At 44.2% G+C, this 25,342-nt stretch overlaps 1 long non-coding RNA gene across 2 annotated transcripts in view; it reads right to left on the reverse strand.

Annotated features, from left to right (window-relative positions):
• Nucleotides 1-25,342, reverse strand: part of LOC112425496 (uncharacterized) — a 109,620-nt gene that overhangs the window by 65,221 nt on the left and 19,057 nt on the right. For both annotated transcript variants that reach the window (XR_003016573.2, XR_011622227.1), the window contains one exon: nt 24,976-25,021. This is a non-coding gene — a long non-coding RNA (uncharacterized lncRNA). The remainder of the gene's footprint in view (nt 1-24,975; nt 25,022-25,342) is intronic.

Below are 25,342 nucleotides of genomic sequence, written 5' to 3' on the forward strand. Positions count from 1 at the left end.
GTTGCTAAGAAAACAAAGATTCCAGCTCTCACCCCCAGCCTACTGCTCCAAGATAAGCGGTTCCTCCAGTTATTAAATAGTATCTGTCTGCTCTAATCGTAACGTTCTCACAGGATTTTCTGCACCTTTCTTTAACACAGTCCTATGATAGCCACACGCTGTCGCAGGAATTAGTCTCTCAAGTTCTCTCAAGATCTAAGGTAATACGTAATCAAAAATCAGAGAAAACCTCAACTTGGCCATTGGGCATTTGGTTAACCTTAAGCCTCTCTGGGTCTGTATTCTTCACTAAAACGAGAATACTTAACTCACTGGTGTGTTATAAGAACTAAATGAATTTATACATACAAAAATCTTACCGGGGAGGGGGCTTGGACAGAGTCATCACTGCAGTAATGGAGATGTTCTCCATACTGTCTAGTCCAGTGGCAGTTGCCACATATATCCACTGAGCACTTAAAATGTGACTACTTTAGGTCTTGTTTTCTGAAATGTTTCTCTTTGTAGGAGGGAGGTCAGGCCACTGTGTCCCCTTATCTCAGGGACAGACCACCTCACCTTGTCTGGTTTCAGGAAACAGCTCACTGAGGGGGAACCTTGGAAGGAAGAGGTGCACTGTGCAAATGGAGGTGCTCCTGCAGCCCAGGGTCCTTGCCCAGCTCCCGGCTGCACCCTCAGAGAGGCAGGCCTGGGAGGAGAACGGCCAAGTGAGGCACCCAAGAGGCTGCCTGCCAAAGCACCCGAGATTAAACTCCCGCTCCACTTGGCAATTTGATTTCAAGAAAATAAAGACATTTCTTCACACCCAAGGAGAAATGAAGTCATCCATGCTACCTTATTAGTACCATTTCCACCCAGAAATAACCAAGTCCTGGGGCTTCCTGGGTGGGATTGAATCATATAACAGGGTGGGGATGGGGGAGAGGTAGATGGAAGAAACAAAAGGAGATGGGGGTGGGGGGCAAAACATGATGCCGGTGCCACAAGGAGGCAGTCCATTCGCTCACTCGAGAATCCTTGCTGCCTGCCCTTAACAGAACCACATTATGCTGCATAGTATTTTACAATTTGCAGCCTTGCTCATTAATGGCCTGTGAACTCGAATAACTAATTCTTTCTGCTAGGTAAGTAGAAAAGAAGACAGATTTTGTTCATTACATTATTATCCTTGTAGAGTAACCTCCCATGGAGCGGGCAAGTAGGGGAAACAACTTGCTGGATGGCCAATATTTTATGTGTAACTTGCTGACTTCAGACTTCCCTAATCGTCCACATACTAACTGTAAGCCTCCTGAGGCTCTGAGACATCAACTTCTCTCTCCCTAGAGGGGCGTTGTGCAAGACAGTAGCCACTAGTCATGTATGGCCCCCCTTTTTTTTTTTTTGGAGATGGATTCCCACTCTGTTACCCAGGCTGAAGTACAGCAGTGCGATCTTGGCCCAGTGCAGCCTCCACCTCCCGGATTTAAGTGATTCTCCTGCCTCAGGCTCTTGAGTAGCTGGGGTTACAGGCATACACTGCCACGCCCAGCTGATTTGGGTATTTTTAGTAGAGATGGGATTTTTGTCATGTTGGACAGGCTAGTCTCGAACCCCTGGCCTCAGCTCTTTACATTATAAAATGATCAGAATTAAAATTTAAAGATTCTCTCCTCACCCACACAAGCCACTTTTCAAGTGCTCAAGAGCCACCCTGGGCTAGTGTCAACCCTGCTGGACAGAGCAGACAGAGGACATCTCCATCACTGCAGCAAGTTCTGTCATACAGTTGCGCTCTAGAAAGGAAGGTTATTGAATGGACATCTAGAAAAGCATTTTAAGTGACTACTTTTTTGGTTGTTATAAGCAATAACTTATACTTACAAAACAAGAACAAACCTTATCCTGTTCCAAATCCTTCAGAATCGTAACCAGAATCATAATTGTACATATCATTCCCAGCAAAAGGTAAAAAGTGAAGTCCTCCCACATACACAGCATTTTTCTTTCTTTTGAAAGCTTTAAGTGATTTGCTTCCTGAGGACCCACACTAGTCTGAGACTGTAGTCAGTCTGAGCGGCAGTGCCTTGTGTGTATCAAGATGTGGTTATTCCAAAAAGGTGACAAGAATGTGAGGATACGTGCTCAAGGTGGGTACTGGCAATGCCCTGCTGCCAATATGGATTAAATCTATGGCAATTTACAGCTCACCCCAGGGAGCCTCAATCTGCAAAAGCTCAGTGACAGGGAAAGTTGCCATAAGAATGCAGGTAATGAAAGCATTAAGCTATCCATTCTATTGAGAAAAATGGCTCCAGGCTGAATTTTCCAGGCATATTGTCTATACCAAATGATTATCCCAGTCATGCTATGGTGTTTCCCTCTGTTTTCCCAGTGCTGATGTGCCTTTAGGTGCAGCGGGTTTGTTGCTGCTATGTTTGGGCTTCAGGGTATAATGCCACCTCCCGTTAGAAACCATTATCTTTAATAGGTGCCAACTACAGCATGCCTACACAGACTTCTAGAAGCAGCAGGGCCAGAACAGAAGCACTTAAGCCCCAGTCTAAAGAAACAGAAGCCTGGCCCAGGTCCAGCTGTCTGTCCATGGGACCACAATGCGTCTTTCACAGTGCATGCCTTGCTTGTACAAGGGCAATTGTCTCTGAGGTTATGTTCGTAATGGCTACCACTCAGGTGTTCAATAACAGGCTCGGTGTTAAGCACTCGATGTGCAGAATGCCACAGATTCATCCAAAGGCTCTGTGAGGGGGTCACTGGATGTCCTCGTTTCACAGTAATGTAAACAACTTAGGTGATATCTCAAGCTGGTGCAAGTAGTGGCTGACCTTGAATCCAGGTGATGTGACCATCGCTATGGGTTTCTGTGGCTCCCTTGGCCCAAGGTCCTGTCAATTCACGTATATACCTGTACAGCCCACCCAGCTTTAGCTTCCCTATTTACATTTAATGGTGAAGAGCACAGACCTCTGGAGCCAGACCACCTGTATTCAAATTCTAGCTCTGCCATTACCACCTGTGTGTCTTTAGCTAACCCCTGCGTGCCTGAGGACCCTGGCCTTTTGCTGGTCCTCTTCCTACAGAAGAGAAAGCAGACCCCAGAGCTAGTTTATCTTCCATAAGGGAAGCCTGGAGGCTGGTTTTACTTCTATAAGAGGAGGATGATATTGATGCCTGGCATCACCTGAGAGCTGTCAGAAATGCAGAGTATCAGGCCCCACTACAGTCCAACAGAGTCAGAACCTGTATTTTAACAAGATCCCTAGGTTGGTTTGCACATTAGAGTTTGAAAAGCACCATCCAATGGCAGAAAGTAGTGCACCGTAATTAATTATTTTGTAAAACACATGAGACTCACATATTGGTCTACTTTATGAAACCAGACATATCATAGGTCTATACTTCAGTGCACTTAGAGGACTATGCCATTGCAGCTGCTCCCCAGATGAACACAGTCACGTAAAGCCAGAGGATTGTGTTGAAAGACAAGGAAATGAAGCTAAATCATTGCTCTTAGGACTAAAGTCAATGAGGTAACATTAGCAGCAGTTTCCTGTAATCCTTGAGGGTGGGGAGGAAGCATCGTGTAAGTAAAACAAAGTCTGTTGGCACGTGTTCCCATCAAGATTCATGCCTAATTAAGTAAAACCCACGAAAGCCGGAATCCTGCTCTGGGGAGACTGGGTGGCCACTGTGTTCTCTCTGGAAACTGACTGATCCTCACAGGGGCCAGGCAGAGCCACGTCTGGGTCTGGTCCTCAGATTCCCAGAGTCCTGCTTGCAAGGGCAGCTGAGTACAGGTATCTCACCAAGCAGCTTTGAACAAAGGGGACTGAGTGGCTCGAACTGTCTTCCTTTTCTGCCCACCACCTCCCACTTTCTGGAAGTGTTCCCAGAAGTAGAGCTTGAGACTGGGCTTCATGTCCCAATGATTTACTGGGGGCATGCAGAGAGGAGAGCTAAGGAGAGCTGCCAGCCAGAGCCCAGGATTCCAGCATTGCACATTGCACCACAGTAGTCTCACACTGGGGCCAGCAGCCTGGCATTCTGTACTCCTGTGCCATTCAGTCACTGGCCAGTCTGCCCCCCAGGCACATAGGGGGAGGCAGATGCTGTTCATGGGCAAAGGAAGTGAGTGGATCCCATTTGGCCGAGGGCAATTCTCCAGAGAATGAGAGCAGCTGGGAGCCGCAGACAACCAATATTCAATCAGAGTGGGGCCTCTCTGGGGTCAACTCTGACGGCTGGGGATGCTGTCATCCACAACCTCTCCCCACCCTACACACACTCCTGCTAGCAATCCTCAGGCCTTTCAGAAGTCAACAGTAGTTTATGAGTAGTTTTGAACTGGGGACGCATCCCTGGATCTTGTCTTGTGTCCCTGGGAATAGATTCGTAAGCAGGGCTTCCAAAAATAAAACGAGGTGCACCTTGTCCATTGACTGCCAGAGCTGTGCCACCAGCACATCATCCACCAACTCTGGTTTGCTCTGGGTGTTTCTGAAAGCTAGATGGGGCATTTTCTTTCCATGCTTCTAGGACAGTCTGTTTCACCAGGATGGAAAGGGGTAGAGAGAGAAGCTTTTGGCCCATGTCACCTTCTTCCAAGCAGAACAAACTGTCTAGGAAAAAATGTCAAGCAACTCCATACCTCACACTGAGGATAAAGGACAAAATTAACCCTACTCATTCTGTCATTTGGGAGAAAAAGTCATCTTAGAAAAAAAAAAAAAATCACCAGTGTTTTGTTTTGCTATGCTTAACAGATCGTTATTCCACATATGGATGAAGGGTACAGGCACATGTTCATTTTTACTCAGATTACAAAAGCAGGAAACATGAAAGTTGCCTACGGGTATGACTCAAGGGGCACTTAGCAGGCCTTTCTGTCCCCAACACAGGCATTCCTCATTTTCTGCTACAAATATTGCATTTTGTTTTTGGTTTTGTTTTTTAATAAATTGGATGTTTGTAGCAAACCTCTGTCAACATGTCTATCAGTGTCATTTTTCCAACAACACGTGCTCACTTCGTGTCTTGTCACGTTTTGGTGATTCAGTATTTCAAACTTTTTCATTATCATTATTATATCTGTGATGGTGATCTGTCGTCAGTGATCTTTGATGTTTCTACTGTAATTGTCTGGGACACCACAACTCTGCCTTTCACTTAAAGGCTGAGAAGCCATTGTAGGGTTACTAATTGGCCTAATTTCAGTGTTGGATCTCAGAATATGGAGGCCCGAGGAGAGGCAGAGACACACGAAATGGCTGGTCAGTGGAGCAGTCAGAACACCACATTTACTAAGTTCACTGTCTCATACAGGTGTGATTCATGGTGTCCCCAGTTACAATAGTAACAAAGATCACTCAAAGAAGGTCAAAGTAGCCACCACATCCTCTTAAGCCAAAGCCTAATCCAGAGCAAGGCCCCAAGGCTCTTCAGTTCTGTGAAAGCTGAGAGAGGTGAGGAAGGTGCAGAAACGTTGGCAGCTACCAGGTTGGTTCATGAGGTTTAACAAAAAAATGCCATCTCCATAACATAAAAGTGCAAGGTGAAGCAGCAAGTACTGATGGAGAAGCTGTAGTGAGTTATCCAGAATATCTAGCTAGGATCATTGAAGCAAGTGGCTACACTAAGCAGAATTCCAATGTAGACAAAAATAGCCCTCTTGGAAGATGTCATCTAGAAGTTCATGCCTGCCTCCAAAGCTACAAAGGACAGGCTCTTTTGTTAGGGGTTAACGCAGCTGGTGACTGTAAGTGGAAGCCAATGCACATTTATCATTCTGCAAATCCTGGGGTCCTTCAGAATTATGCTAAATCTACTTGTCCTGTGCTCCAGAAATGGCACAGAACCTAGATGACAACACATCTGTTTACAGCATGATTTACTGAATATTTTAAGCCCACCGTTGAGACCTACTGCTCAGAATAAAGATGTCTTTCAAAATATTACTCTCATTGACAATGCACCTGGCCACCCAAGAGGTCAGATGGAGATGCAAGGAGAGGAATGTTTTGTTTTTTTTTCCACACCTGCTGAGACCATATTCATTCTGCAGCCCATAAATCAAGGAGTCATTTCAACTTTCAAGTCTTATTTTTTAAGAAGTACATTTTGTAAGGCCAGAGATGCCATAGATAATGATTCCTCTTAATGGATCTGGGCAAAGTAAGTTGAGAATCTTCTAGAAAGATTTACCATTGTAGATGCCATTAAAAACATTTGTGATTTGTGGAAAGAAATCAACACTATCAACATTCATAGGAGTTTGGAAGAAGTTGATTCCAGTCCTCATGGATGACTTTGAAGGGTTCAAGACTTCAGTGGAGGAAGTCAATGCAGATGTGTAGAAACAGCAGCAAGAGAACTAGAATTCTGAGTACAGCCTGAAGCTGTGACTGAATTGCTGCAATTTCATGATAAAACTTGAACAAGTCAGGAGTTGCTTTTCATAGATGATCAAAGAAAGTGGTTTCTTGAGATGAAATCTATTCCTGGAGAAGATGCTGTGAAGACTGTTAAAATGACAAAGGATTTAGAATATCACATAAACTTAGCTGATGAAGCAGCAGCAGGGTTTCAGAGGATTGATTCCAACTCTTAAAGAAATTCTACTGTGGGTAAAATGCTATCCAACATCACAGGCCACAGAGAAATCTTTCCTGAAAGAAGAGCCCATTGATGTGGCAAACTTCATCGTCTTATTTTAAGAAATTGCCACAGCCACCTATCCTTCAGCAACCTCCACCCTCATCAGTCAGCAGCCATCAACATTGAAGCAAGACCTCCACCAGCAAAAAGATGAATCACTGAAGGCTCAGATGATTATCAGCATTTTTTGTTAGCAATAAAGTATTTTAAATTAAGATATGTACTTTTTAAAGACATGTTATTGTACACTTAATAGACTATAGTATAGTATGAACAACTTTTTATATATTTTTTAGAGATAGGTTCTCACTCTGTTGCTAAGGCTAGAGTGTAGTGGCATGATCATAGCTCACTGCAGCCTCAAACTCCTGACTTCAAATAATGCTCTCACCTTGGCCTCCCAAATAGCTAAATATAACTTTTATATGCACTGGGAAACAAACAAACAAAATAATCATGCAACTCACTTTATTCCAATAGCCTGGAAACAAACTAGCAATATTTCCAAGGTATGCCTGTATATTTCTCTACATAGTTTACTAATACCTGAAATTCCACCATCAGAAATTCCTTCAAGTCAGTGATTTTCAACTGGAGATGAGTCTGCCTCTGCCTTCCCCTTGTTAAAACAGATTGCTGAGCCCAACCCAGAGTCTGATTCAAGAGGAACCCAGGAACTGCATTTCTAACAGGTTTCCAGAGGATGCTGATGCTGCTGGTTTGGGGACTCCACTTTAAGAACCACTGGTTAAGAGGCCTGAATGAGATAACACACATTCACAGCTATTAGTGTACCGCCTGGCATACATAAGCCTGCCACACTCGGTTGTTCTCAAACTCGGTTGCACATTAAGATTACCTGGAGAGCTTATAAAACTCCCAATGCTCATTCTGCACCTCAGACCAATTACAGCAGAATCCCAGGGGCAAGGGCACACATCGCTGCTTTTTGAAGCTCCCCAGGTGATTTCAGTGTACAGTCATGGCTTAGAGGCACTGCCTTAGCGGTGGTTTAGAGAGAAAGTCGCTTGCGTTCACAGAACACTGATTTCTAACAGCAGCTGAAGGAAACTGACTAGAAAGGACCAGACATCCCATTGGCACTGTGGAGTATAGTTCTGTGTCTGGGAGGCCGACCATGCCTGCCTGGCCTTTCATTCAAGGACCAAGGCCAGAGGCAGAACACAGTTTAAGAGATTTATTGCAAACAAGGCCCTGAGGCCTTTGCTTCTACTTCATCCTCGTTTCCACCTCCCCTGAACCAGCCTGGCTTTGTCGCCTTAAGCTTCCACCTACGCCAGCCCTCTCAGAGGGATTCCTAAATGCTCCCTTCTCCAGGCCCCACCCACCCACTTTTCTGCAGTCTACAGATTGATTCTTCCCTCCTGAAGTGATACCTGTTTTCAGAAAGCCCCTCTGGTACTGACCAGTTCTCATCTTCTCCTGTACCTGTCCCTCTACCTCAAGCAATCTCCACATCCCTTCCTGCCTACCTTTCACCCTGCCAAGGGATCATCCTGCTAAACCACATGTCCATTGCCCTCACTTCCTCTCATGCAAGCCCTCCAGGGGCTCCCTCCCTTCCTTTCTAGCCACACTGGCCACTAAACCTTCCTGGTGGATCCTGTTTCAGGGCCTTCACTCAGGCTGCCCTGGGGAATGACAACATCCCACACCCTCGGACTCCTGCTCAGCCTTCTCAGCTCACTCGGTGCTTTCCCCAGGAAGGTGTCCATAAAGCTGCACTCCCCGCCCTAAAGGCCAGGGTAATATGAAGGCTGTCACTATAAATGCTAAGAGACATCCTAAAAAGTATTGGTTTGTCTTTTCACGTAGACAGAGGAAGAAAGGAAACAAAGGGTAAAAAGTCTTCTTGGTAACAAGAAACTACCATTTATTTACAGAGTCACCATTATTTCTTCCTTAGCCATGTGGGTATAAAAATGAGGACACAGCCAGGTGTAGTAGCTCATGCCTGAAATCCTAGCACTTTAGGAGACCAAGGCAGAAGGATCGCTTGAGCCCAGGAGTTTGGGGCTGCAGTGAGCTGTGGTCACACCACTGCACTTCAGCCTGGGTGACAGACCAAGACCCTGTCGCTACACAAACACATAAAAATGAGGAAATGATCTCTGCTTTAGAAATTTACATCTGATTCACTGGAGAGTTTCCTAAAATGTCACCATGATCACAGGTCTAACCCTAATGACAAAAATCAGGACTTGATAGTTAGATTAAAAGGTTTCTTTCAGTTACATATTTGTTTGAAAACCCTTGCAAAGGCATAGAAATTAAAACACATGCCAGGCGTGGTGGCTCATGCCTGTAATCCCAACACTTTGAGAGGCTGAGGGAGTGGATCACCTGAGATCAGGAGTTCAAGACCAGCCTGACCAACATGGAAAAACCCCATCTCTACTAAAAATACAAAATTAGCTGGGCATGGTGGTGCATGCCTGTAATTGCAGCCACTCGGGAGGCTGAGGCAGGAGAATCGCTTGAACCCGGGAGTCAGAGGTTGCGATGAACCAAGATCATGCCATTGCACTCCAGCCTAGGCAATAAGGGCAAAACTCCCTCTAAAACACACACACACACACACACACACACACACACTCACACACACACATTTTGGTATAGATTTACTATACTGCCTTTCCAAAAGAGAAAAGAATACAAGTAAAATATAAAACTGAGCAAATTGTATTAGCATCTGTATCTGAGTAATTGAAATCTGCACTGCCCCAGAACACCCCCTCCGCCCCATAATAAAGGGTGACTGCCATTCTAACCCATCTGTGAGGCTGAGAATCTGAAAAGTGACTACTCCCCACACGCCACCCCAGAAGCTGCTGTGGCTGCACACACCTCCAACCACAACTGAAACAGGTGGCCAGGCTATTGTCCCAGTCCTCCATGTCCCTTCTCTACTGGCCCTTGACTCCACCCCCTCCAAGGAGCAACTGCCCATCCACATGGCCTCCAGGACCTGCTGCTAGCCTGAGCAGATGCTGTTTCCTCTTCTCCCCTGCCCCACCTATCCTTCCCCAGTGCAGCGGAGAATACCTTCCCAGATTTCCTGCAGGAGCCCTGCAGTCTGTGTTTGGGGAAGGAGAAGAGGAAGTGCTTTATCATCTGAGCCACAACCTTTAACAACATCCCTCCCTCCCATCTGCCATTCTATAAGCCAGAGGAAGGCGAGTGCCCTTGCCCTACCTAGTCACCCTCGAGGCTGAGTGCCCAGGGACAGTGGGAATCGGGAGGGTTTGAATAAATGGACCCCACCCTCATCCTCACCCATGCTGTGTTGCACTGTGACCTTCTTTCAAAATGAAAAAGTCAACTTTGAAATGCAGACCCAGTGGCAATTTAAAACAATCACCTCAGCCCTAACAAAAGGGAAAATGGAAATAAAAGTTCTTGGTAGGGTCTGCCATGTTTTCGTAGCAGCCACATCACTACAGATGATAATTCCAACAGCCCCTTGAGAGGAAACCACTGCTGACTGGCACCCAGCAGGGCAGAAGCAGTGAGGGGACATATGCAGTTGCAGACCTGCACTGAACGGACCTTTTCCCTTATCCCCCATTCATGTAGCCCTCAGTTTTCCAGCCTCCGAGCCAGTGCATGTGAAGGTGGAGGCTGAGAGGCTCTTAGAAATAAGCTAGGAAGGTCTTACATCTTGCTATGGACAAGACCCCACGTAGATCAAATTGTTGAAAAAGTCAAAAATGACTAGGAGTTGCAAAGACTGGATGCAGTACCCTTGGATAAGTTCTCTTCTAGCCAAGGCTTTTTACTGGGAATGAACAGTCACAGAGCAGGCAACAGCGACACCTGCTGTTCAGAACAGATTCAAACCTGGCAGGGAGAAACCAGAAACCAGGGAGCTCTTGCCATAGAGGCAGCATCACCTACATGTGATTTCACAAAAGAACCTAAGACCTAGGGTCTGTCCACCTATTGGTTGTTTTGGGATTCCTCATTTACCTGGTGCAAGTAAGGAAGACACTGTCCTAGCTAATAAGGTAACTAGTAGTTATAACATTCATAGACCATGAGTTTTCAGAGAACATCATACTGTCAAAGCAGCATACTTAAACGGTACTGTATTAAACGGACTCTCTTTGCAATAGAAAAAGGTATAAGACCATCAAGAAACATAGTTGATATGTCTGATAATTGGGCACCAGTATGAATTGAATTCTGTCCTCCAAAAAGATGTTGAAGTCATAAGCCCAAGTACCTGTGACTGGGACCTTACTGGGAGACTGGGTGTTTGCAGATGATCAAGTTCACATGGAGTCATCAGGATGTGCTCCAAACCCACAGGACTGGTTTCCTTACAAAAAGGAGAATTTTGGATACAGAGACGGACAGGCACACAGGTGAACAGCATGTGACCGTGAAGGCAGAGACTGGGGCTGCCTCTAGGAATGCTCAAGATTGTCAACAATCACCGGAAGCCAGGAGACAGACCTGAACAGGCTCTCCCTCACAGCCCTTAAAAGGAACAACCCTGCCAATGCCGTGATCCCACACTTCCAGCCTCTAGAATGCAGACAGGTTTCTGTTGTTCTAAGCCACAGTGTGTGGTACTTTCTGTGGCTGTCCTAGGGCACTAATACGGCACTAATTATGGCTGCAGTCTACTTACATTGTAGCCTCAACTGGAAACATTTGTGACACACCAGAAGAACATAAGTGGGTTCTGATCCCACATACCAGCTGTGGGACTTTAGAGCTCAAAGAATCTCAGCAACTTAGTTACCCGCCCTGTCTATAAAATGGGACCACGCCAACCTCCTCAGAGTTGACATGCCCCTCGGTGAGCTCGTGCTTGTGAACGTGGCCTATACATTTGAAAGGGTGCAGTGTTATAACAAGGAGTATGGCTTTTCCCAGGCAGGGAGAGATTGGCCAGACCTACCCAGAATGAGCCCAGTCTATGTGGCCCTACAACCACCTTGCTCTATGCCTTGGAAGGTTGATCTGGAAGGGACACATCAATGGCCTTTTACTACCAACTAGGATGGGCTAAGGGGAGACACAAAAGGGGGAGAGTTCCCCCTGGCTCTGTCCCGTTGGATTACCAGGAGTTGACTGGATCATCTACAGAAGGCTTCAGCCACTGCCAGGCAACTGTCCCCAAATAGCTACCCTATTGGGACTCCAGAAATCCTTACCTCCTTGACCTCCCAGGCTTAGGTTGTAACAGTCTCCCTGGAAGGACTAACTCCAAGATACTGAACTAAACTAAACTACACTGATTTGCTTGAATTCTGCCTACACCTTGGCAAACAGTCTCTTTAGTAAACACCCCTCAAAGTATCCACTTTGAGTAGGCCAACTTTTGCCTGTCAAGACTCATTTAGTAATTAGTTCACGAGGTGGTTCAAGAAGCAGCCTCAAAATGCAATTGTAAGATTATTTTGCACTCATATTTGATGACATCATAGATAACCTTCTTTGTTGAGGGAAACAGAACACAGGTAACTTATGGCACACAGTGGCATCAGGACTAACCAAATGACTTAGCAGTGATGCATGGGATAAAGTCCAGATAGAGTGTAAAATATTGGGAAACCGGAGACCGAGGCGGGCAGATTATGAGGTCAGGAGATCGAGACCATCTTGGCCAACACGGTGAAACCCCGTCTCTACTAAAAATACAAAAATTAGCTGGGCATGGTGGCGGGCGCCTGTAGTCTCAGCTACTCAGGAGGGTGAGGCAGGAGAATCACTTGAACCCGGGTGGTGGAGGTCGCAGTGAGCTGAGATCGTGCCACTGCACTCCAGCCTGGTGACAGAGCAAGACTCCGTCTCAAAAAAAAAAAAAAAAAAAAGGGGGAAACCAAGTGACTATGGCCCTTATTTGCTACAGTGACAATAGTGATTGTGATAGATCAAAAAAAAAAAAAAAAAAAGTGAGCATAGTATGTTGCATATCCTCCCATAAAGAGGTGGAGTTTATTTCTCCACCCTGATCCTGGCCTGAGCCAGGAAAAAAAGAGGGAAAGAGCCAGCTGACCCACAGAACTGTGAGCAAATAAAGTGATTGTCTTAAGCTACTATGTTTGAGAGCAGTTGGTTGTGCTTCAAATGCAAACTGCAATAGTAACTATGAAGGTGGTAGGGAGACTGGCTTTAGGGAAAAGGGAAATTGAAGGCCATGAATGTCCAACCGAGGACATCACTGGAAAGGAGGCAGCCAAGCCGCTCTGAGGGAATCCTGTGCCTTCTGTGACCTCAGGCAGATGTGGCTGGGAACCAAGCCCAACACCTGGTTCTCAGGGTTGCGAAACTGCAACCACAAATAAGAAAGCCCACTGTGTTTCTCAGACTAACACAGTTTCAAATGGCAGTTCTCACACCAGCAATGGAAGTGTCCGCTGGATACTTGTTAGAAATTCAAGTTCTCAGTCTACTGATTCAGAATTTTAGGGTGGGGTTCTGCACCCATGTTTTAGCAATTCCTCCAGAGGATTCTGACGCAGTCTGACTTTTGAGAACTACCACACTAAGGTAAGTGCTGTTGAGAAAGGAGTCGGACTCTGAGCAGACGGGGATGAAGCTGGGGATTCTGAATCCCCAAATTCCTCTGAAATCTGCCTTGTCTTCAAAGGCAGCTCCTCTCCCATCCCAGGAAACTACCTACATCTGCATAAAACTTTTCCACGACTGCCCACCAGGCAGCTGCTCATAAGGAGGTGCCAGTTCTTTTCAGAATTCATTCTACTACCGAGCCTTCCACAAGAATTAGATCCCATCGTAACCCAGATAAAAAAAACACCAGGCCTGCTCTGACCTCATCCATCTGTGTAGAAGGGGTCCCGGAGCACAAGAGAATGCATTCTCAGGGTGACGAACAAAAAAGGAAGAGATATGAGCAGTGGTGTGCTGGAGATGGTTGGACTGGCTCATGAGAGCCAATAATTAAATATTTAGAAATGTTGCAAGATAGTTGTTAAAAATAGCCCTCATTACAACTTAAGTCACATACACTTATAAGTAGGTATACTGAAAATAAAGGTAATAAATACTCCAAACTCCATTATTATCACTCCTTTTACTATTCTATTTTTGAGGTTATTTATCTCTTGGATCTATATAGTGGAAATACTACACAATGGCCGCTACTGTGCCTCTGGTCTCAACTCACGCTCAGCTGGATGTCTACAGCTTGAAGTGGGCCATGGTGAGAGTATTTGCAAACTGGAAGTCAGAAAATGCTGTGAGTCAGGTAACCTGGATGGAACTGGAGACTATTATTCTAAGTAACTCACTCACAAGTGGGAGCTAAGCTATGAGACAGAAGGGCATAAGAATGATACATTGGACTTTGGGGACTTAGCGGAAAGGGTGGGGTGTGACAAGGGATAAAAGACTACACGCTGGGTACACTGTACACTGCTTAAGTGATGGGTGCATCAAAATCTCAGAAATTACCACTAAAGAACTTATCCATGTAACCAAACACCACCTGTTCCCCCCAAAACCTATTGAAATAAAATACAAATTTTAAAATTTTAAAAATAAAACGAACAACAACAAAAAAGAAAGTACTGCAAGCCAGGACTTTATTCTTTTTTTTCCCCCTGGAGAGCTGCTTGTTAAACACTAGCATAGCCCTGACTATAAGGCTTGATAAGGCTAAACTTATTTTCATGAGTATACTCATCTGAGATTCAGGATCTAACATTCGCTCTAAAACCTGGGAGTTTTAAGCATTTGAAACCTGGACTCGATAGCTGTATTAGTTTTCTATCGCCACTCTGACAAGCTACCACAAACTAAATGGCTTAAAACAACATATACTTATTATCTTACAGTTCTGGAGGTCAGAAGTCCAAAATGGATCTCACTTAGCTAGAATGAAGGTGCCAGCAGGACTGCATTCCTTTCTGGAGGCTCTAGAGAAATATCTGTTTTCTTACTTCTTCCAGCATCTAGACGTTGCCCACATTCCTTGGTTTGAGTCTCCTTCCTTCATCTTCAGAGCTAGCAATGGCCAGCTGAGTCTTCCTCCTGATGACAGTTCTCTGATTCTAGCTCTTCTGCCGCCCGCTTCTTCATTTAAGGAGCCTTGTGGTTACATTGGGATCACCTGGATAACCCAGGCAAACCTCTTTATCTTAAGGTCAGCTGATCAGCAGTCTTAATTCCATCAGTTCCTATTCTGCCTACCACAGTAGCCTACAGTCAGAGTGCATTCCCAGAACCTCCCGCAAAGGCTTAGAGAAACAGGAGCAGTAGAATGAATCTATTATATGCAACCTGCTCAGCCCCCTCCCAAACCATCCCCATTCAACAGACCCCACTGGAGGATCCTGGAGTAATCTCCACACATAAAAGCTTTGAAAAACATATTGGAGATGGGCCAATTCCACAGAGTTCTTTGGAAAGCTCTGGATGGAATAGGTTCCCCGATCTTAAGGAGAATAACACAATTCTGGTGTGGTAGAGCCCAGGTGGCACCACTTACCCAATAGAGACCTGGTGGCCATAATGACTACACTAAGCCTCAAGAACAGAATGGTGCTGCAGGAATTTGTAGTTATGACTGATTTTGGTGTCCTTAGAAATGGAATAAGCAGGTAGCCTACTAAGCAGCTGGCTGCTTGACATGTATAGTGGAAAAAAATAATTCATGGGCAGAAGTCTAAATCAAGTCATCCTAGGGAGATGCATAACCTCTTTCACAGACCTGGAGCCCTAGAATGAAGACCGTGCAAAGTAGTCACAGCGTATGATAAAAATTTTCCCAGAGCAAACAGTGACCATTTACCCTGATAACTGTGACGTGAGAGAGGGGAATACACAAATCTCCCAGGAGTTATTAGATACTGTCTCTTAATTTACGTGAGTCTTCAGGGACCACCTTGCAGTATGGGAGCTCCTGCAGATCAAGTGCTGAATCGTCCTTGCCCAAGTCCCTCTTATATTGGGTCTAACATGGACCCTCACTGCGATTATACCCTCAATTTCAGGGTGTGTAGAAAGAATAAACTCTGCAACTGGCAGAATGTCCACATTGGTTGCCTGACCTGTGGAGTAAGGGCTATCATAACTGGAAGGGCCAAATGAACTCTTCTGGAGTGACTTCTTTGCCAAAATTGTAAATCAAAAGCAACAGCGCATCCCTAGGGAGCTAGTACTCTGCTCTTTGTGGCTAACCTAGGGGAATAGTCTGGACCGTAACCATTTGCCCTTCCTAGGGAGATAAGAAAAGTTTTATTATCCCTTTTGATGAGAGCAATTAATCAGACAAATGGCTACAGACCAAATCTTCACAGTATATGAAAAGTAAAACATTGCTAGGAGAAGGCAAACATTCTCTATCTTTATATTATACACATTTCTGTGTCTCAGGAGGCTACAGCTTCTAGATAGGAGCACTGAGGAAACTAGGGGAGACTTATTTCTCCACAGGTACAAGTGGGGTCCCTCTTACCAGAACCACAGGACTGAGAATAAGAAATGATGGTCACTCCCAAAGCAAGATTTGGGGACTACTGGCAACAGAAAAGGGAAATGGAGACTTGAAAGGCCACCAGAGAATGCCCAGAATTTAAAGAAATCTCTCAAACCAAATCCAGCACCATATTGAATGGCAAAACCCTGGATAAATAAATTCAGAAGGCCATATGAAATGCCCCCATCACCACCATGATTTAACATTATTCTGGAAGCTCTATTAATACAATTAGACAAAAGAAACAAAATAAGGTTTAAACATTGGAAAGGAGGAAGCAGTGTTATTATTTGTAGATATCATTGAACTTCAAAAGAATCAACTGGGAAACTATCAACATTTAAGAGAATTAAGCAAAGTGGCTAAATTACAATAATTAATCATTTTCCTACATATAAAAAGTAGACAGAAAACTAATGAAAGGAAAGAACCAATAGACAAAGCCACAAGAACAAAAACTAACATGAAATGTGCAGACCTTTAAGAAAGAAAAATGTAAGTTTCCTCTGCAGTATAAAAGACTTGTCTAAGGAAAATATCTTTTTCTTAAATAAGAAACAAATAATGTAAAGATGTCAATTCTTTCCTATTAATTTATAATTTAAAATCCTAAGTTCATATGGGAAAATATACATGTAACAATAAACGGAAATTATGAAACAAAAGAATAACGCAAAGAACTAACCCAACTACATATTAAAATGAATTATAAAGCTAAATAATTGAATAGTTCAGTGTTTAATAAGAAATTGTTAAGCCAATAAAAACATATAAAGTTAATAAACAGGCTCAAATACAAAGTTGAATTTGTGTCTGACAAACCTGGCATTCCAAATCAGTGAGAAAAGAGATTAATCAACAAATGACATTGGGAAGACATTTCTTCTATTAGTTTTCTGTCTACTTTTTGTAATAGAAAACTTATTAATTACTATAATAAGCCACATTGTCACCATCTCTTTTTTTTTTTTTTTTTTTTTTGGTTTTAGTTTTTTAGTTTTTTCATCTGGAGTACAATGACATCTGCAAATAGTAATGATGTTGCCTCTTTCTTTTCATTGTTTAATTTGGGAAACAATTGCTAGATTCCTGGCTTACTCTTTGCATGAAAACTAACACCTAATGAATAAAAACATGAGTAAAGTCATAGGAGCACTGGTTGAAAAATAACAAGAAATAACATTAATTGAGCACTTACCCTATGTCAGGCATTATCTCGTAATATCCCTGTATGATAGGTATAAATGATGCATCTGAGTCCAGAGAGGTTAAGTAAGTTAGCCAAGACCACACAGCGCATGTGATTTAAACACAGGCAGCCTGACTCCAAAGCCCATACTCTTAATCACTATGTCATAAAGCCTCCCAATTCCAAGAGAAAATATGAGTGAATTTTTCCATACCTTAGAGAAACGAAATGTTTTCAAAGTATCATCAAAAACTGTAATCCCAGCACTTTGGGAGGCCGAGACGGGCGGATCACGAGGTCAGGAGATCAAGACAACCCTGGCTAACACGGTGAAACCTCGTCTCTACTAAAAATACAAAAAATCAGCCGGGCGTGTTGGCAGGCGCCTGTAGTCCCAGCTACTCGGGAAGCTGAGGCAGGAGAATGGTGTGAAACCGAGAGGCGGAGCTTGCAGTGAGCTGAGATTGCGCCACTGCGCTCCAGTCTGGGCGACAGAGCAAGACTCCGTCTCAAAAAAAAAAAAAAAAAACCTAGAAGCCATGAAGACAAAGACTGACCATTTTGACTATATAAAACTTAAAGTTTTCTGAATGAAAAAGTTAAGTGAAAAGATAAAACAACTAAGAAAAATGTTATTTGCAATACAGATTTCAAAGGACTCATTTACTGAACATATAAAGAGCACTTGCAAATTAGTAAAAAACAAGCAAACAAACAAACCTGCTGTCACACAGAAGATTGGGAAAGAAGCATAAATGGGAAAACACACCCATATGGCTCATAATTAAAGAAATGAAACGATGAAAATAGGAAACCACTCTCCTGTGCCTTGCACATAAGCAAAATATTTTACAGTTTTTAAAATAAAAAAAACACAAGATATTAGCAAGGATGTGGAAAATACACATTAAAATATACCATGTAAATTGCAACAACCTCTTTTTAAAAATCTGGCAATACTCATCAAACGTAAAATGCACATAATCTTTGACATAATAGTTCGCTTCTAAGAGCCTATCCTCCACAATAATTGTACATGTGTAGAAAGTGATCACTGAAGCAATGACTTTGTTAAGCAAAACACTGCAAGTCATCTAAATGCCCATTATTTACAGGACTGAGTAAAGCAGAAAAGTGTAAGCCAGAATACTTCGATTCATTCTTAGTTAAAATTATAGTTTGAAGCTATGGACCACAAGTTTCAATGGTATTATGAAAGCTTTGAATGAAAAAGTTGTGGCTATAAGTGCTTTTGATAAGTAGAGCTTCTGGTTAGCTGTGATCCATTGTTTAAAAAGATTAAAGTGAAAAGTTAAAGAGTATTTACCAACCAATTACTGCAACATTAAGTCTATACTTTTTTCTGTATCTTGTACAGATGTAGCTAATTTTCTGTCAAAATCAGTTTACTAAAAAGAGCCAAAAGCTTTCCTGATACGTAAAGGTTTGCTTTCACAGTTATCTAATGGGACTGTTGACCTATAACTTTGAGACCATGTATGTTTGTTTTTGGAAACTGCACATATGCCTATTTTAAAGGATCTCATTTGTTCTCTTGAAAACTGTGTTTGCATAAGAGATTTAACTGCTCATCAACCTGAATACATTTAATCACTAAATATGACCTCATGGGTCTTGTAATAATAAACAAGTCCACATGAAACCTGTGAAATTTTTCTTGGAGTTAAAAATGGTTCTTCATTTCGACTTTCTTCTTTTATTGGTTTATGTAAATTAAAAAATCTTTAAATAGTGAGACTGTCAGATTCATTACTTAAAACACAATTCAAAATTGCCTTTTTTAAAGAGCTAAATAAATTATGGCACATCAAAAGGGAGCAAATCTTTTCCTCACCCCACCCCAAATCTGAGCACAGGGTGCTTGTTAAAACACGAACAAGCCTCACACCAGCTTCTGATTCAACTGGTCTGGAATGGGGCTTAAGAATGTGCATTTCCAACAAGTTCCCTGACGATGCTGGTGTAGTTGGCCTGGTCACCACACTTAGAGAGCCTTTGCTCTAAAGGCGTGCGGTAACCTTTTCTGTACTGATGTAGAAATATTCCCAAGACCCAGTACCTTAAAGAAAACAAAGGGAAGACTGATAGGTTGGTCTCATTTGCTTATGTAGACAAACTTATTTATGCTTGGGAAATGGCTGGAAGGAAATGTGAGATTGAGAATGATTTTTCTGGGCAGTGGGCAAGGAGAGAGACTGGCCTGTACTGAATACCCGTTTAAACTGCTTCAGTTTATCACCTGCTTATGTTTGTCTTAAAAGAAAAACATAATGACGTCTAAAATTCAAAATTCGTAAAAGAGATGGTTGAATCTGGCACTGCCCAAATATGTCTATCGAATGCCTCCCCTTGTGGAACCTGGGACCAAGCAGAGCCTCAAACGATCTCGACGGTCAGGCCCCTTTCCCAGGTGGTGCCGTGGTGGCCGTGGGGTGAGGAAAATGAATTTTCCTGCAGGACAGTATGCACGGCTGTAACGGTCCATTTCTCATCCTGGGATAGCGAGGGGTTCCCGGAGGAGGCGTCTGCGGTGGGAAGCGGGACAAAGCTAGCAAAAGGGGCGGGGGCGAAGGAGCGGACTTGCCTGCTGCCGTGGGGGCGGGAATCCGCAAGCCAGCCTGGGAGAGGGGAGAGAACAGCGGCTGATCCTTCCCTGGGCCAGGGAGGAAAATAAACTGTGCTGGCCTCGGAGTGGAAGATGGAGAGGGGCGATGGCGCTGCAGCTGCAGGACGTTGCAGGGGCTGGGGGCGGGTAAGGCTAGTGTCGGGAGGAAGGTAGTGGTGGTAATGGCGGGGACGGGTGGCAAACAGAGCCCGAGCGAAAGCCTGAGAAGCTTCTGGTTGCCCCCCAGCCTCCTTTAGTCCCTGGCCCTCCAGTGGGGCGAGGAGGGAGCGCATCGGACAGGCATCTGTGTGATGGGCAGCGGTGCTTGTCACCTGAGCGTAGGTGCAACACTCAGCAAGGCACCTGGGTGGGACATAGGAGAAGGAAATCTCCACCGCAACCCCCCAAAACTCGACCCCAGTGCAAATCCGGCAGAAGTGGGCGGTGAGGCCCAGTGCCGCAGTCCCAGGAAAATGGCAGTGACACAGGTGGCAGCCACCTTCAGAGCGTCAGGCCCCCTCCAGTACATTTGCAGGTAGCAGCTTTGGTCAGAGGAAGGCGCATCTGCACTGATGGGTTCGCAAAAGCGGGGCGTTTCGACTGAACCCCTACTTTCAGCAGCGGGAGAGGCTGGAAGAGACTGGGCTCTTGCTACTTGGAATTCAACCCCTGGACTGTGGTGGAGTCTTGGTTTGATAGCCTCATTTTGGTGGCTATTTTTGACGGCTGTCACCTTATCCTCCACCCCTCTCTTTTTGTTGATGGGATTATCGACAAAGAATAAAATTCACCACGGTTAAGTGTACAGTTTGAGAAATTTTGGTAATTGTATAGAATCATTTAACTGCCATTAAACAACATAGAACAGTTCTGTCATCCTAAAAGTTCCCTCCTACCTCATCGTTCTTCATGGTCTCCCGTGACCACACAGCCCCAGGCAACCCGTCGGCTGCCTTCTGTTACTAGGTTTCCCTTTTCCACAAAGTTTTCCAAATGGAATCAGTCTTTTTAAGTCTGGCATCGTTCACTTAGTATAATGTTTTGAAATTCAGCCACGTTGTTGTGTGTCTTCCTATCTTGTTCCAGGGTATGGAGATACCACAAGTTTTGTTTATCCATTCACAAATTGGTGGACATTTGGGTTGTTCCCCGTTTTTGAAATTTACATGTAAAGTTGCTATGAACAATTTGTATACATTTTTGTGCACATAGGTTTTTATTTCTCTTTGGTAAATACCTAAGGAGTGGGAATGCTGGAGCATGTGGTAAATGTCTGGTTAACTTCATGAGGTACTGCCAGACTATTTTCCGAAAGGGCTAACCTTTTACATTCCCACCAGTAATGTAGAAGAGTTCCAGTTTCTCCGCATCATGTTATGGGAAAAAACTGAGCAGGGTGATGGGGATTGGGAGCAGGTGCAATTTTCAATGGGGCCATGAGAGTAGGCCTGGCTGAGAAGGTGACCTTGAAACAAGGTCTCGAAGGAGCGGGGAGCAAGCCTCACGGATACCTGGATAGAGGCTCTGCGGTAGGGAGGAGGATAGCTGGTTCTAGGAGCAGCGAGGACACCAGAGTGACTGATTAGAGTGATCCAGAGAAAAGCTGTAGGAGATGTGGCCGGAGAGGAAACACGGGGCCATTTCCAAGTCTGGTAGCCTTGTGGACACTCGGGCTTTAACTCTGAATGATTCAGAGCAGCCTTACCTGAGTTTGCCACCCTGAATCCAGTGCATCAGATTCCTAGGGAGGGATATGTGTGAACCACATGTTTTAGCCTTCCCATGAGTAGCTTACCCCGGTCCCCATCCTGACACATTTCTTGGGAGGCCAAGGCGGGTAGATCACCTGAGGTCAGGAGATCCAGATCAACCTGGCCAACATGGTGAAACCCCGTCTCTACTAAAAATACAAGAAAAAAAAATAGCTAGCCGTGGTGGCAGGTGCCTGTAATCCCAGCTGTTGGGGAGGCTGAGGTAGGAGAATCACTTGAACCCGTGAGGCGGAGGTTGCCGTGATCTGAGAGCATGCCATTGCACTCCAGCCTGGGCGAGAGAGCGAGACGCTGCCTCAAGAAAAAATTAAAATTAAAAATTAAAAATTAAATAAAATAAAACTTTCCCAGTTCAGGTAACTGTGTGGTTCCTGTCTCCTGATTGGACTCTGAAGGACATGCCCATGCATTAACTACCTACAGTCTACAATTAATTAATATTTTGCTATGTCTTGTTTTTCACATATGGGAGCCTCTTATTAGTAGTGATCTCTGACTGCACAGGTCAAAACAAGGCTCATCCTAGGGATAAAGGTGTATTCATTTGCGAGGGCTGCCACCAAGTATCCCAGACCCAGTGGCTTAGACAATAGAAGTTTGTTTTCTCACAATTCTGGAGGCTGACATTCAACTCAAAGTATTGGTTAGTTTGTTTCTTCTGCAGCCTCTCTCCTTGGCTAGCCAATGGCCATCTTCATGTTCACATGGCATCCCCTCTGTATGCCTGCCTGTGTCCCAATCTCCTCTTCTTATATAGACACCACTCATAGTGGATTGGGGCTCATCCCAGACCTCATTTTAACTGAATTATCTCTATAAAGACCCTGTCTCCGAATGCCATCACATTCTGAGGTACTGGGGGCTAGGCCTTCAGCATATGAATGGGGGGACACACAATTGAGCTCATCACAAAAGAGATCCAAAGAAAGGTATCCTGTGCCCTGTGCTTTCTGAGAAAGATGTGTTCCCTTGAGATTCTCAGAGGTAAAGATGCAACTAAGTCATTTCTTCTGCCCCCCAGAAAACAAAATGAGGTAGACATGTACCTCCCCAGAGGAGCTCCCTGACACTGCTGAGCAGGGTGTAAGAGGTGACACTGAAGGGTTGGAAGGAGGAGAGATGAGAGAAGAGAAAATCACGGAGCTTGAGTTGGTCTTTGCAGATGACTGGCGTCTCTGATAAGACGAGGCAGGGGATATTTAGAGTGCCCTGGAGGATCTGAGAATGCCCAGACCACTGAGTAAAACAGTGGGGACTGTGCCAGCCTTGCTGGAAGGGCCTTGCTGAGTGGTCTGGAGGTGAAGCAATGGTGCCCAGAAAGTGAGTGCAGCTCAGGAGGGAATCAGTGTCTCACAAAGACCAGGCAGGCTGCACACACCACCACCTACTAGGCCACGCGGGCTTTAGGAAATGTCATCATGGGACAGGAAGGCTGAGTGTAGGCAACTGCAGGACTTTGGAAAATTGTGGGCCTTTCTTAAGGGGCAGCTTCCACAAAACATGGAGTCAGTGCTGCCCTTTCCTCTTAAGTTCACAGTCCTGAGCGGACCAGTTATGCAGCAGTGGCTTTCTTCGATTCAGAAGCAAGGGAAGGCTAACCACTCCCCAGATGATAACTCTAGCTCTGCCTACTATGGAGACCTCAGCCCACAGGGGACAAAGCTTACTCTTTTGGAAGAAGCTGCCTTTTACTGCATAATATGTAAGGAGAAAAAATACATTAAGTCCTGAAGAATGAACCTAGTGAACCATTAGGGGAGGGGGAAGCCTGGCCTAGCCCTCCTGCATCCTGGCTCTGTGAGTTCCCTGTTCAGTCAGACTATTGCTGGGGTCCGGGGATGATGATTAAATCACCTGCAATCAAAGGCAGATTCAGGCTAGCACTGGGAAACTGTTTTGGAATGCCTGAAAAAGAAGACCTGACATAAACACACAATAGATACCAGCACTGAGCTCTAACTGGACCCTTGACTCACTTCCTCACTACTTTCTCACTTTGTCGCTGTGCTTCCAAGATTTAGAAATAAGTACTTTTAGATCTGTCGTGGCTTAATGAAAGGTTTTCTTCACAGTCACATTTTATAAAATAAAAAGGAAGCTTGATCTCCCTGCCACACATGTTCACTCCACTAATGGATTCTCTTTCTGATACCATATTATTTGCAAGCCATTAAGTCTCTAGAGACTTTGCGGACACTCAGAATATATCTATAAGGAGAGTCACAGGGAGTGCAAAATCTTCAATTTGCAATTTCACTATCTTCATTTGAATTTCCTATTAGGCTTAATGATGAGGGGAAATCTAGAACAACAAGCTCATCATCTCTGATGGGGACGCAACTGACAGACCTGTAGCCTGCAAAGCACCACGGCCACCAAGTACAGTTGTTCAGTTGTGCACTGCACAAAGGTGCTGTTCAAAGGGAGTGCTACTCACATCATAGACATCTTCACTGTTTTGAAATATGTTCTTCTTTGTTGTCTCCAAAGGTGGGAGGTCTGTATGTTTTTTGTAATAATTTTTAAACAGATAGCAATAAGAAATCTTGCTTTAACAAAATTACTATATTATGATAGATGAGTGTAAAGTGTCCTTCTGATGGGTAGGTTCATATTGTCATTCAACTTACAAATGATTAGCAGCATAGTACATTAACATCATATTATTTTTATTGTGCTTTAGTTTACTTCTGCTTCCAAACAAGGAGGAGTTGACTGATAATCATGATTGGTGAGCATATTAAAAAAATGTCCATCTCCTTTGTATTAGAACACTGCTAAATTTACTCTCCATCTTACAATTTATGTCACCTGATACTTGTTACTTGCCCTAGATGGTATTATTAAGCTTTCAGCTTACGTCTATAGTACTTTCTATACTATACTATATATAAGATGAATCATTGAAAAATAATTGATAATTTTCCATTAATAATCCATTAAGTGTTACAAGGATAATTTTTAGAGATTATATTAGTGTTTTAAAATGTGATGTTTCAAGGTAACTTTATTCAAAGGCACCTTTTTCTAATCTGGACAAAGCCATTTTACACACTATCAGTGGCTCTCATAACCACCAAGAGCCTTAAACCAGCTGTCTTGATGGCATGTATGTGAGGATGTCTTGTTCTTTACCCCCATCCCGTCCCCTTCCCTCCAGCTCCATGAAGGCAGGATTGGGAGCAGGGGTCCAACCACATGTAGTCTATAAACTCTCCAAAAGTGGTCACAAAAGTCTGGGCACGTCATGTGCTTTTACCTTTGTTTTAAGGCAACTGTCCACGAGGTTCATTGCATCTGTGCCTCTGAAAAGAGCAAAAATCATTGTTTTAGTTTGCAGCAGTGTTTCTCAAACTTTATCAAGTATTAGAATCATCTGGAGGACTTGTTAATACACAGATCCTGAACCTGCCCTCAGGATTTCTAATTCAGTAGGCCTGGAGCAGAGCTTAAGAATCTGCATTTCTAATGAATTGCCAGGGGATGCTGTTGCTGCTGGCCCAGGGAAGATACTTGGAGAATGACCGCTTTAGAATGTCAGCGGTGGCTGGGCACAGTGGCTCATGCCTGTAATCCCAGCACTTTGGGAGGTCAAGACAACTGCATCTCTTGAGGTCAGGGGTTCA

This window comes from Macaca nemestrina, chromosome 4 (assembly GCF_043159975.1).
Source record: "Macaca nemestrina isolate mMacNem1 chromosome 4, mMacNem.hap1, whole genome shotgun sequence".
NCBI classification, from domain to species: Eukaryota; Metazoa; Chordata; class Mammalia; order Primates; family Cercopithecidae; genus Macaca; species Macaca nemestrina.